The following is a 12,288-nucleotide window of genomic DNA, read 5'->3' as shown; positions in this document are numbered from 1 at the left end:
GATTTGTGTGTTTTCTTACCCCCTCACCATAGTTTGTCAAATGTTTAAACAACTGAACTTATATTCAAGGTTTGTTTCTCTTCATATGTTTTACTGGTTTACATTTGTCTCAGCAACCTGTTGAATGATTCTTCTGCTTTCAAAACAAAATGACAACAGGATGAATGCACACACTTGAAAATACAATACATGCAATGTTATGCATCATAGTGATGCAACCTCCTTTCAGTTTCATACTGCATGTCAATTGAAATCCTTACTGAAATGCACACCTTCTCAAGATTGCGCTTGACTGGCGTGTCAGGCACTCAATTACAGCTGTTTTATCAAGACAATGTGTTCGTTTTGTAATATATAGTTCCGGTCTGGTGTGGCACCCCAGCTAACGCACAACGTTGCCACAATGTTGCCACAACGTGGCGTGTTAGCAGGGACTGTCTGCGGCGCGCTGGTGTGTCCCGGGCTTTAGAGTAGAGAGACAGTTCAACTGTAAGTATGAACGGCAGAAACGGATATTGCCTTCCCTTTAAGTAGCGCGTCAGGGACAGCCTCCCTGGCTTACGGCCATACTAGCCTGAATACGCCCGATCTCGTCCGATCTCGGAAGCTAAGCAGGCTCGGGCCTGGTCAGTACTTGGATGGGAGACCCCCTGGGAATACCAGGTGCTGTAAGCTTTTGCATCTTTTACACACCAAAGGGCGACAAATCACGAGTTTTAACTTTGGATACACGCAATTTCATCATTATTTCAGATTTGACTTCCCCAAATACACAGGCATACAATAGATCTTGTTCTCCAACGTAAACGGTCCCTAGTAACTAGTGTACATTCGTAAATAAATTGAGCATCATGGCTAGAAGTGACTAAATGTTGCCTAATCTTTCTCATCGAGAAATGACACAATTACACCAACACAAAAAGGAACTCCACCGGACAAAGTTCAGTGCTCACAAGGAGCCTCATTCAACACACACGGTTTCATTCCCATTCATGCAAAGCACGAAAGTGTAAAACTTGGGAAAATACTTGAGAGCAAAGATCACATTCAATCTCATTCAAGGCACGGATGTGAATGCAACGGGATGAAATTACTGAAATGATGCCTGCCCTCGAACTGTGATGATGGACTACCCGACTCGCCAATAATATTGGGTTCTGGTGTATTGAAATACAGGAGCTGCTGGATTTGTGTGTTTTCTTACCCCCTCACCATAGTTTGTCAAATGTTTAAACAACTGAACTTATATTCAAGGTTTGTTTCTCTTCATATGTTTTACTGGTTTACATTTGTCTCAGCAACCTGTTGAATGATTCTTCTGCTTTCAAAACAAAATGACAACAGGATGAATGCACACACTTGAAAATACAATACATGCAATGTTATGCATCATAGTGATGCAACCTCCTTTCAGTTTCATACTGCATGTCAATTGAAATCCTTACTGAAATGCACACCTTCTCAAGATTGCGCTTGACTGGCGTGTCAGGCACTCAATTACAGCTGTTTTATCAAGACAATGTGTTCGTTTTGTAATATATAGTTCCGGTCTGGTGTGGCACCCCAGCTAACGCACAACGTTGCCACAATGTTGCCACAACGTGGCGTGTTAGCAGGGACTGTCTGCGGCGCGCTGGTGTGTCCCGGACTTTAGAGTAGAGAGACAGTTCAACTGCAAGTATGAGCGGCAGAAACGGATATTGCCTTCCCTTTAAGTAGAGCGTCAGGGACAGCCTCCCTGGCTTACGGCCATACTAGCCTGAATACGCCCGATCTCGTCCGATCTCGGAAGTCAAGCAGGCTTGGGCCTGGTCAGTACTTGGATGGGAGACCGCCTTGGAATACCAGGTGCTGTAAGCTTTTGCATCTTTTACACACCAGAGGGCGACAAATCACGAGTTTTAACTTTGGATACACGCAATTTCATCAATATTTCAGATTTTACTTCCCCAAATACACAGGCATACAATAGATCTTGTTCTCCAACGTAAACGGTCCCTAGTAACTAGGGTACATTCGTAAATAAATTGAGCATCATGGCTAGAAGTGACTAAATGTTGCCTAATCTTTCTCATCGAGAAATGACACAATTACAGCAACACAAAAAGGAACTCCACCGGACAAAGTTCAGTGCTCACAAGGAGCCTCATTCAACACACACGGTTCCATTCCCATTCATGCAAAGCACGAAAGTGTAAAACTTGGGAACATACTTGAGAGCAAAGATCACATTCAATCTCATTCAAGGCACGGATGTGAATGCAACGGGATGAAATTACTGAAATGATGCCTGCCCTCGAACTGTGATGATGGACTACCCGACTCGCCAATAATATTGGGTTCTGGTGTATTGAAATACAGGAGCTGCTGGATTTGTGTGTTTTCTTACCCCCTCACCATAGTTTGTCAAATGTTTAAACAACTGAACTTATATTCAAGGTTTGTTTCTCTTCATATGTTTTACTGGTTTACATTTGTCTCAGCAACCTCAGCAAGAATGATTCTTCTGCTTTCAAAACAAAATGACAACAGGATGAATGCACACACTTGAAAATACAATACATGCAATGTTATGCATCATAGTGATGCAACCTCCTTTCAGTTTCATACTGCATGTCAATTGAAATCCTTACTGAAATGCACACCTTCTCAAGATTGCGCTTGACTGGCGTGTCAGGCACTCAATTACAGCTGTATTATCAAGACAATGTGTTCGTTTTGTAATATATAGTTCCGGTCTGGTGTGGCACCCCAGCTAACGCACAACGTTGCCACAACGTTTCGTGTTAGCAGGGACTGTCTGCGGCGCGCTGGTGTGTCCCGGACTTTAGAGTAGAGAGACAGTTCAACTGCAAGTATGAGCGGCAGAAACGGATATTGCCTTCCCTTTAAGTAGAGCGTCAGGGACACCCTCCCTGGCTTACGGCCATACTAGCCTGAATACGCCCGATCTCGTCCGATCTCGGAAGCTAAGCAGGCTCGGGCCTGGTCAGTACTTGGATGGGAGACCGCCTGGGAATACCAGGTGCTGTAAGCTTTTGCATCTTTTACACACCAGAGGGCGACAAATCACGAGTTTTAACTTTGGATACACGCAATTTCATCATTATTTCACATTTGACTTCCCCAAATACACAGGCATACAATAGATCTTGTTCTCCAACGTAAACGGTCCCTAGTAACTAGGGTACATTCGTAAATAAATTGAGCATCATGGCTAGAAGTGACTAAATGTTGCCTAATCTTTCTCATCGAGAAATGACACAATTACAGCAACACAAAAAGGAACTCCACCGGACAAAGTTCAGTGCTCACAAGGAGCCTCATTCAACACACACGGTTCCATTCCCATTCATGCAAAGCACGAAAGTGTAAAACTTGGGAACATACTTGAGAGCAAAGATCACATTCAATCTCATTCAAGGCACGGATGTGAATGCAACGGGATGAAATTACTGAAATGATGCCTGCCCTCGAACTGTGATGATGGACTACCCGACTCGCCAATAATATTGGGTTCTGGTGTATTGAAATACAGGAGCTGCTGGATTTGTGTGTTTTCTTACCCCCTCACCATAGTTTGTCAAATGTTTAAACAACTGAACTTATATTCAAGGTTTGTTTCTCTTCATATGTTTTACTGGTTTACATTTGTCTCAGCAACCTCAGCAAGAATGATTCTTCTGCTTTCAAAACAAAATGACAACAGGATGAATGCACACACTTGAAAATACAATACATGCAATGTTATGCATCATAGTGATGCAACCTCCTTTCAGTTTCATACTGCATGTCAATTGAAATCCTTACTGAAATGCACACCTTCTCAAGATTGCGCTTGACTGGCGTGTCAGGCACTCAATTACAGCTGTATTATCAAGACAATGTGTTCGTTTTGTAATATATAGTTCCGGTCTGGTGTGGCACCCCAGCTAACGCACAACGTTGCCACAACGTTTCGTGTTAGCAGGGACTGTCTGCGGCGCGCTGGTGTGTCCCGGACTTTAGAGTAGAGAGACAGTTCAACTGCAAGTATGAGCGGCAGAAACGGATATTGCCTTCCCTTTAAGTAGAGCGTCAGGGACAGCCTCCCTGGCTTACGGCCATACTAGCCTGAATACGCCCGATCTCGTCCGATCTCGGAAGCTAAGCAGGCTCGGGCCTGGTCAGTACTTGGATGGGAGACCGCCTGGGAATACCAGGTGCTGTAAGCTTTTGCATCTTTTACACACCAAAGGGCGACAAATCACAAGTTTTAACTTTGGATACACGCAATTTCATCATTATTTCAGATTTGACTTCCCCAAATACACAGGCATACAATAGATCTTGTTCTCCAACGTAAACGGTCCCTAGTAACTAGTGTACATTTGTAAATAAATTGAGCATCATGGCTAGAAGTGACTAAATGTTGCCTAATCTTTCTCATCGAGAAATGACACAATTACAGCAACACAAAAAGGAACTCCACCGGACAAAGTTCAGTGCTCACAAGGAGCCTCATTCAACACACACGGTTCCATTCCCATTCATGCAAAGCACGAAAGTGTAAAACTTGGGAACATACTTGAGAGCAAAGATCACATTCAATCTCATTCAAGGCACGGATGTGAATGCAACGGGATGAAATTACTGAAATGATGCCTGCCCTCGAACTGTGATGATGGACTACCCGACTCGCCAATAATATTGGGTTCTGGTGTATTGAAATACAGGAGCTGCTGGATTTGTGTGTTTTCTTACCCCCTCACCATAGTTTGTCAAATGTTTAAACAACTGAACTTATATTCAAGGTTTGTTTCTCTTCATATGTTTTACTGGTTTACATTTGTCTCAGCAACCTGTTGAATGATTCTTCTGCTTTCAAAACAAAATGACAACAGGATGAATGCACACACTTGAAAATACAATACATGCAATGTTATGCATCATAGTGATGCAACCTCCTTTCAGTTTCATACTGCATGTCAATTGAAATCCTTACTGAAATGCACACCTTCTCAAGATTGCGCTTGACTGGCGTGTCAGGCACTCAATTACAGCTGTTTTATCAAGACAATGTGTTCGTTTTGTAATATATAGTTCCGGTCTGGTGTGGCACCCCAGCTAACGCACAACGTTGCCACAATGTTGCCACAACGTGGCGTGTTAGCAGGGACTGTCTGCGGCGCGCTGGTGTGTCCCGGGCTTTAGAGTAGAGAGACAGTTCAACTGTAAGTATGAACGGCAGAAACGGATATTGCCTTCCCTTTAAGTAGCGCGTCAGGGACAGCCTCCCTGGCTTACGGCCATACTAGCCTGAATACGCCCGATCTCGTCCGATCTCGGAAGCTAAGCAGGCTCGGGCCTGGTCAGTACTTGGATGGGAGACCCCCTGGGAATACCAGGTGCTGTAAGCTTTTGCATCTTTTACACACCAAAGGGCGACAAATCACGAGTTTTAACTTTGGATACACGCAATTTCATCATTATTTCAGATTTGACTTCCCCAAATACACAGGCATACAATAGATCTTGTTCTCCAACGTAAACGGTCCCTAGTAACTAGTGTACATTCGTAAATAAATTGAGCATCATGGCTAGAAGTGACTAAATGTTGCCTAATCTTTCTCATCGAGAAATGACACAATTACACCAACACAAAAAGGAACTCCACCGGACAAAGTTCAGTGCTCACAAGGAGCCTCATTCAACACACACGGTTCCATTCCCATTCATGCAAAGCACGAAAGTGTAAAACTTGGGAAAATACTTGAGAGCAAAGATCACATTCAATCTCATTCAAGGCACGGATGTGAATGCAACGGGATGAAATTACTGAAATGATGCCTGCCCTCGAACTGTGATGATGGACTACCCGACTCGCCAATAATATTGGGTTCTGGTGTATTGAAATACAGGAGCTGCTGGATTTGTGTGTTTTCTTACCCCCTCACCATAGTTTGTCAAATGTTTAAACAACTGAACTTATATTCAAGGTTTGTTTCTCTTCATATGTTTTACTGGTTTACATTTGTCTCAGCAACCTGTTGAATGATTCTTCTGCTTTCAAAACAAAATGACAACAGGATGAATGCACACACTTGAAAATACAATACATGCAATGTTATGCATCATAGTGATGCAACCTCCTTTCAGTTTCATACTGCATGTCAATTGAAATCCTTACTGAAATGCACACCTTCTCAAGATTGCGCTTGACTGGCGTGTCAGGCACTCAATTACAGCTGTTTTATCAAGACAATGTGTTCGTTTTGTAATATATAGTTCCGGTCTGGTGTGGCACCCCAGCTAACGCACAACGTTGCCACAATGTTGCCACAACGTGGCGTGTTAGCAGGGACTGTCTGCGGCGCGCTGGTGTGTCCCGGGCTTTAGAGTAGAGAGACAGTTCAACTGTAAGTATGAACGGCAGAAACGGATATTGCCTTCCCTTTAAGTAGCGCGTCAGGGACAGCCTCCCTGGCTTACGGCCATACTAGCCTGAATACGCCCGATCTCGTCCGATCTCGGAAGCTAAGCAGGCTCGGGCCTGGTCAGTACTTGGATGGGAGACCCCCTGGGAATACCAGGTGCTGTAAGCTTTTGCATCTTTTACACACCAAAGGGCGACAAATCACGAGTTTTAACTTTGGATACACGCAATTTCATCATTATTTCAGATTTGACTTCCCCAAATACACAGGCATACAATAGATCTTGTTCTCCAACGTAAACGGTCCCTAGTAACTAGTGTACATTCGTAAATAAATTGAGCATCATGGCTAGAAGTGACTAAATGTTGCCTAATCTTTCTCATCGAGAAATGACACAATTACACCAACACAAAAAGGAACTCCACCGGACAAAGTTCAGTGCTCACAAGGAGCCTCATTCAACACACACGGTTCCATTCCCATTCATGCAAAGCACGAAAGTGTAAAACTTGGGAAAATACTTGAGAGCAAAGATCACATTCAATCTCATTCAAGGCACGGATGTGAATGCAACGGGATGAAATTACTGAAATGATGCCTGCCCTCGAACTGTGATGATGGACTACCCGACTCGCCAATAATATTGGGTTCTGGTGTATTGAAATACAGGAGCTGCTGGATTTGTGTGTTTTCTTACCCCCTCACCATAGTTTGTCAAATGTTTAAACAACTGAACTTATATTCAAGGTTTGTTTCTCTTCATATGTTTTACTGGTTTACATTTGTCTCAGCAACCTGTTGAATGATTCTTCTGCTTTCAAAACAAAATGACAACAGGATGAATGCACACACTTGAAAATACAATACATGCAATGTTATGCATCATAGTGATGCAACCTCCTTTCAGTTTCATACTGCATGTCAATTGAAATCCTTACTGAAATGCACACCTTCTCAAGATTGCGCTTGACTGGCGTGTCAGGCACTCAATTACAGCTGTTTTATCAAGACAATGTGTTCGTTTTGTAATATATAGTTCCGGTCTGGTGTGGCACCCCAGCTAACGCACAACGTTGCCACAATGTTGCCACAACGTGGCGTGTTAGCAGGGACTGTCTGCGGCGCGCTGGTGTGTCCCGGGCTTTAGAGTAGAGAGACAGTTCAACTGTAAGTATGAACGGCAGAAACGGATATTGCCTTCCCTTTAAGTAGCGCGTCAGGGACAGCCTTCCTGGCTTACGGCCATACTAGCCTGAATACGCCCGATCTCGTCCGATCTCGGAAGCTAAGCAGGCTCGGGCCTGGTCAGTACTTGGATGGGAGACCCCCTGGGAATACCAGGTGCTGTAAGCTTTTGCATCTTTTACACACCAAAGGGCGACAAATCACGAGTTTTAACTTTGGATACACGCAATTTCATCATTATTTCAGATTTGACTTCCCCAAATACACAGGCATACAATAGATCTTGTTCTCCAACGTAAACGGTCCCTAGTAACTAGTGTACATTCGTAAATAAATTGAGCATCATGGCTAGAAGTGACTAAATGTTGCCTAATCTTTCTCATCGAGAAATGACACAATTACACCAACACAAAAAGGAACTCCACCGGACAAAGTTCAGTGCTCACAAGGAGCCTCATTCAACACACACGGTTCCATTCCCATTCATGCAAAGCACGAAAGTGTAAAACTTGGGAAAATACTTGAGAGCAAAGATCACATTCAATCTCATTCAAGGCACGGATGTGAATGCAACGGGATGAAATTACTGAAATGATGCCTGCCCTCGAACTGTGATGATGGACTACCCGACTCGCCAATAATATTGGGTTCTGGTGTATTGAAATACAGGAGCTGCTGGATTTGTGTGTTTTCTTACCCCCTCACCATAGTTTGTCAAATGTTTAAACAACTGAACTTATATTCAAGGTTTGTTTCTCTTCATATGTTTTACTGGTTTACATTTGTCTCAGCAACCTGTTGAATGATTCTTCTGCTTTCAAAACAAAATGACAACAGGATGAATGTACACACTTGAAAATACAATACATGCAATGTTATGCATCATAGTGATGCAACCTCATTTCAGTTTCATACTGCATGTCAATTGAAATCCTTACTGAAATGCACACCTTCTCAAGATTGCGCTTGACTGGCGTGTCAGGCACTCAATTACAGCTGTATTATCAAGACAATGTGTTCGTTTTGTAAAATATAGTTCCGGTCTGGTGTGGCACCCCAGCTAACGCACAACGTTGCCACAATGTTGCCACAACGTGGCGTGTTAGCAGGGACTGTCTGCGGCGCGCTGGTGTGTCCCGGGCTTTAGAGTAGAGAGACAGTTCAACTGTAAGTATGAACGGCAGAAACGGATATTGCCTTCCCTTTAAGTAGAGCGTCAGGGACAGCCTCCCTGGCTTACGGCCATACTATCCTGAATACGCCCGATCTCGTCAGATCTCGGAAGCTAAGCAGGCTCGGGCCTGGTCAGTACTTGGATGGGAGACCGCCTGGGAATACCAGGTGCTGTAAGCTTTTGCATCTTTTACACTCCAGAGGGCGACAAATCACGAGTTTTAACTTTGGATACACGCAATTTCATCATTATTTCAGATTTGACTTCCCCAAATACACAGGCATACAATAGATCTTGTTCTCCTACGTAAACGGTCCCTAGTAACTAGGGTACATTCGTAAATAAATTGAGCATCATGGCTAGAAGTGACTAAATGTTGCCTAATCTTTCTCATCGAGAAATGACACAATTACAGCAACACAAAAAGGAACTCCACCGGACAATGTTCAGTGCTCACAAGGAGCCTCATTCAACACACACGGTTCCATTCCCATTCATGCAAAGCACGAAAGTGTAAAACTTGGGAACATACTTGAGAACAAAGATCACATTCAATCTCATTCAAGGCACGGATGTGAATGCAACGGGATGAAATTACTGAAATGATGCCTGCCCTCGAACTGTGATGATGGACTACCCGACTCGCCAATAATATTGGGTTCTGGTGTATTGAAATACAGGAGCTGCTGGATTTGTGTGTTTTCTTACCCCCTCACCATAGTTTGTCAAATGTTTAAACAACTGAACTTATATTCAAGGTTTGTTTCTCTTCATATGTTTTACTGGTTTACATTTGTCTCAGCAACCTCAGCAAAAATGATTCTTCTGCTTTCAAAACAAAATGACAACAGGATGAATGCACACACTTGAAAATACAATACATGCAATGTTATGCATCATAGTGATGCAACCTCCTTTCAGTTTCATACTGCATGTCAATTGAAATCCTTATTGAAATGCACACCTTCTCAAGATTGCGCTTGACTGGCGTGTCAGGCACTCAATTACAGCTGTATTATCAAGACAATGTGTTCGTTTTGTGAAATATAGTTCCGGTCTGGTGTGGCACCCCAGCTAACGCACAACGTTGCCACAACGTTTCGTGTTAGCAGGGACTGTCTGCGGCGCGCTGGTGTGTCCCGGACTTTAGAGTAGAGAGACAGTTCAACTGCAAGTATGAGCGGCAGAAACGGATATTGCCTTCCCTTTAAGTAGAGCGTCAGGGACAGCCTCCCTGGCTTATGGCCATACTAGCCTGAATACGCCCGATCTCGGAAGCTAAGCAGGCTCGGGCCTGGTCAGTACTTGGATGGGAGACTGCCTGGGAATACCAGGTGCTGTAAGCTTTTGCATCTTTTACACACCAGAGGGCGACAAATCACGAGTTTTAACTTTGGATACACGCAATTTCATCATTATTTCAGATTTGACTTCCCCAAATACACAGGCATACAATAGATCTTGTTCTCCAACGTAAACGGTCCCTAGTAACTAGTGTACATTCGTAAATAAATTGAGCATCATGGCTAGAAGTGACTAAATGTTGCCTAATCTTTCTCATCGAGAAATGACACAATTACACCAACACAAAAAGGAACTCCACCGGACAAAGTTCAGTGCTCACAAGGAGCCTCATTCAACACACACGGTTCCATTCCCATTCATGCAAAGCACGAAAGTGTAAAACTTGGGAAAATACTTGAGAGCAAAGATCACATTCAATCTCATTCAAGGCACGGATGTGAATGCAACGGGATGAAATTACTGAAATGATGCCTGCCCTCGAACTGTGATGATGGACTACCCGACTCGCCAATAATATTGGGTTCTGGTGTATTGAAATACAGGAGCTGCTGGATTTGTGTGTTTTCTTACCCCCTCACCATAGTTTGTCAAATGTTTAAACAACTGAACTTATATTCAAGGTTTGTTTCTCTTCATATGTTTTACTGGTTTACATTTGTCTCAGCAACCTGTTGAATGATTCTTCTGCTTTCAAAACAAAATGACAACAGGATGAATGTACACACTTGAAAATACAATACATGCAATGTTATGCATCATAGTGATGCAACCTCATTTCAGTTTCATACTGCATGTCAATTGAAATCCTTACTGAAATGCACACCTTCTCAAGATTGCGCTTGACTGGCGTGTCAGGCACTCAATTACAGCTGTATTATCAAGACAATGTGTTCGTTTTGTAAAATATAGTTCCGGTCTGGTGTGGCACCCCAGCTAACGCACAACGTTGCCACAATGTTGCCACAACGTGGCGTGTTAGCAGGGACTGTCTGCGGCGCGCTGGTGTGTCCCGGGCTTTAGAGTAGAGAGACAGTTCAACTGTAAGTATGAACGGCAGAAACGGATATTGCCTTCCCTTTAAGTAGAGCGTCAGGGACAGCCTCCCTGGCTTACGGCCATACTATCCTGAATACGCCCGATCTCGTCAGATCTCGGAAGCTAAGCAGGCTCGGGCCTGGTCAGTACTTGGATGGGAGACCGCCTGGGAATACCAGGTGCTGTAAGCTTTTGCATCTTTTACACTCCAGAGGGCGACAAATCACGAGTTTTAACTTTGGATACACGCAATTTCATCATTATTTCAGATTTGACTTCCCCAAATACACAGGCATACAATAGATCTTGTTCTCCTACGTAAACGGTCCCTAGTAACTAGGGTACATTCGTAAATAAATTGAGCATCATGGCTAGAAGTGACTAAATGTTGCCTAATCTTTCTCATCGAGAAATGACACAATTACAGCAACACAAAAAGGAACTCCACCGGACAAAGTTCAGTGCTCACAAGGAGCCTCATTCAACACACACGGTTCCATTCCCATTCATGCAAAGCACGAAAGTGTAAAACTTGGGAACATACTTGAGAACAAAGATCACATTCAATCTCATTCAAGGCACGGATGTGAATGCAACGGGATGAAATTACTGAAATGATGCCTGCCCTCGAACTGTGATGATGGACTACCCGACTCGCCAATAATATTGGGTTCTGGTGTATTGAAATACAGGAGCTGCTGGATTTGTGTGTTTTCTTACCCCCTCACCATAGTTTGTCAAATGTTTAAACAACTGAACTTATATTCAAGGTTTGTTTCTCTTCATATGTTTTACTGGTTTACATTTGTCTCAGCAACCTCAGCAAAAATGATTCTTCTGCTTTCAAAACAAAATGACAACAGGATGAATGCACACACTTGAAAATACAATACATGCAATGTTATGCATCATAGTGATGCAACCTCCTTTCAGTTTCATACTGCATGTCAATTGAAATCCTTATTGAAATGCACACCTTCTCAAGATTGCGCTTGACTGGCGTGTCAGGCACTCAATTACAGCTGTATTATCAAGACAATGTGTTCGTTTTGTAAAATATAGTTCCGGTCTGGTGTGGCACCCCAGCTAACGCACAACGTTGCCACAACGTTTCGTGTTAGCAGGGACTGTCTGCGGCGCGCTGGTGTGTCCCGGACTTTAGAGTAGAGAGAC

At 43.4% G+C, this 12,288-nt stretch overlaps 9 non-coding genes and 1 pseudogene across 9 annotated transcripts; all 10 read left to right on the top strand.

Moving 5' to 3' along the window:
• The first annotated feature begins 556 nt into the window (after nt 1-556).
• LOC136743057 (5S ribosomal RNA) lies at nt 557-675 on the top strand. The gene has a single exon (XR_010815173.1). It is a non-coding gene; the product is annotated as a 5S ribosomal RNA (ribosomal RNA).
• Nucleotides 676-1,741: 1,066 nt separating this feature from the next.
• On the top strand, nt 1,742-1,860 carry LOC136743137 (5S ribosomal RNA). The gene has a single exon (XR_010815249.1). It is a non-coding gene; the product is annotated as a 5S ribosomal RNA (ribosomal RNA).
• Nucleotides 1,861-2,918: 1,058 nt separating this feature from the next.
• Nucleotides 2,919-3,037, top strand: LOC136742994 (5S ribosomal RNA). Its single transcript, XR_010815113.1, has one exon. It is a non-coding gene; the product is annotated as a 5S ribosomal RNA (ribosomal RNA).
• Nucleotides 3,038-4,095: 1,058 nt separating this feature from the next.
• LOC136742993 (5S ribosomal RNA) lies at nt 4,096-4,214 on the top strand. The gene has a single exon (XR_010815112.1). It is a non-coding gene; the product is annotated as a 5S ribosomal RNA (ribosomal RNA).
• A 1,066-nt stretch (nt 4,215-5,280) lies between these two features.
• LOC136743056 (5S ribosomal RNA) lies at nt 5,281-5,399 on the top strand. Its single transcript, XR_010815172.1, has one exon. It is a non-coding gene; the product is annotated as a 5S ribosomal RNA (ribosomal RNA).
• A 1,066-nt stretch (nt 5,400-6,465) lies between these two features.
• LOC136743055 (5S ribosomal RNA) lies at nt 6,466-6,584 on the top strand. Its single transcript, XR_010815171.1, has one exon. It is a non-coding gene; the product is annotated as a 5S ribosomal RNA (ribosomal RNA).
• Nucleotides 6,585-7,650: 1,066 nt separating this feature from the next.
• LOC136743054 (5S ribosomal RNA) lies at nt 7,651-7,769 on the top strand. The gene has a single exon (XR_010815170.1). It is a non-coding gene; the product is annotated as a 5S ribosomal RNA (ribosomal RNA).
• Nucleotides 7,770-8,835: 1,066 nt separating this feature from the next.
• Nucleotides 8,836-8,954, top strand: LOC136743231 (5S ribosomal RNA). The gene has a single exon (XR_010815337.1). It is a non-coding gene; the product is annotated as a 5S ribosomal RNA (ribosomal RNA).
• A 1,058-nt stretch (nt 8,955-10,012) lies between these two features.
• On the top strand, nt 10,013-10,121 carry LOC136743353 (uncharacterized; annotated as a pseudogene).
• Nucleotides 10,122-11,187: 1,066 nt separating this feature from the next.
• On the top strand, nt 11,188-11,306 carry LOC136743230 (5S ribosomal RNA). The gene has a single exon (XR_010815336.1). It is a non-coding gene; the product is annotated as a 5S ribosomal RNA (ribosomal RNA).
• Nucleotides 11,307-12,288: the final 982 nt, after the last annotated feature.

This window comes from Amia ocellicauda, unplaced genomic scaffold (assembly GCF_036373705.1).
Source record: "Amia ocellicauda isolate fAmiCal2 unplaced genomic scaffold, fAmiCal2.hap1 HAP1_SCAFFOLD_77, whole genome shotgun sequence".
Lineage (NCBI taxonomy): Eukaryota > Metazoa > Chordata > Actinopteri > Amiiformes > Amiidae > Amia > Amia ocellicauda.
This window is presented reverse-complemented; position numbering and strand designations above follow the sequence as displayed.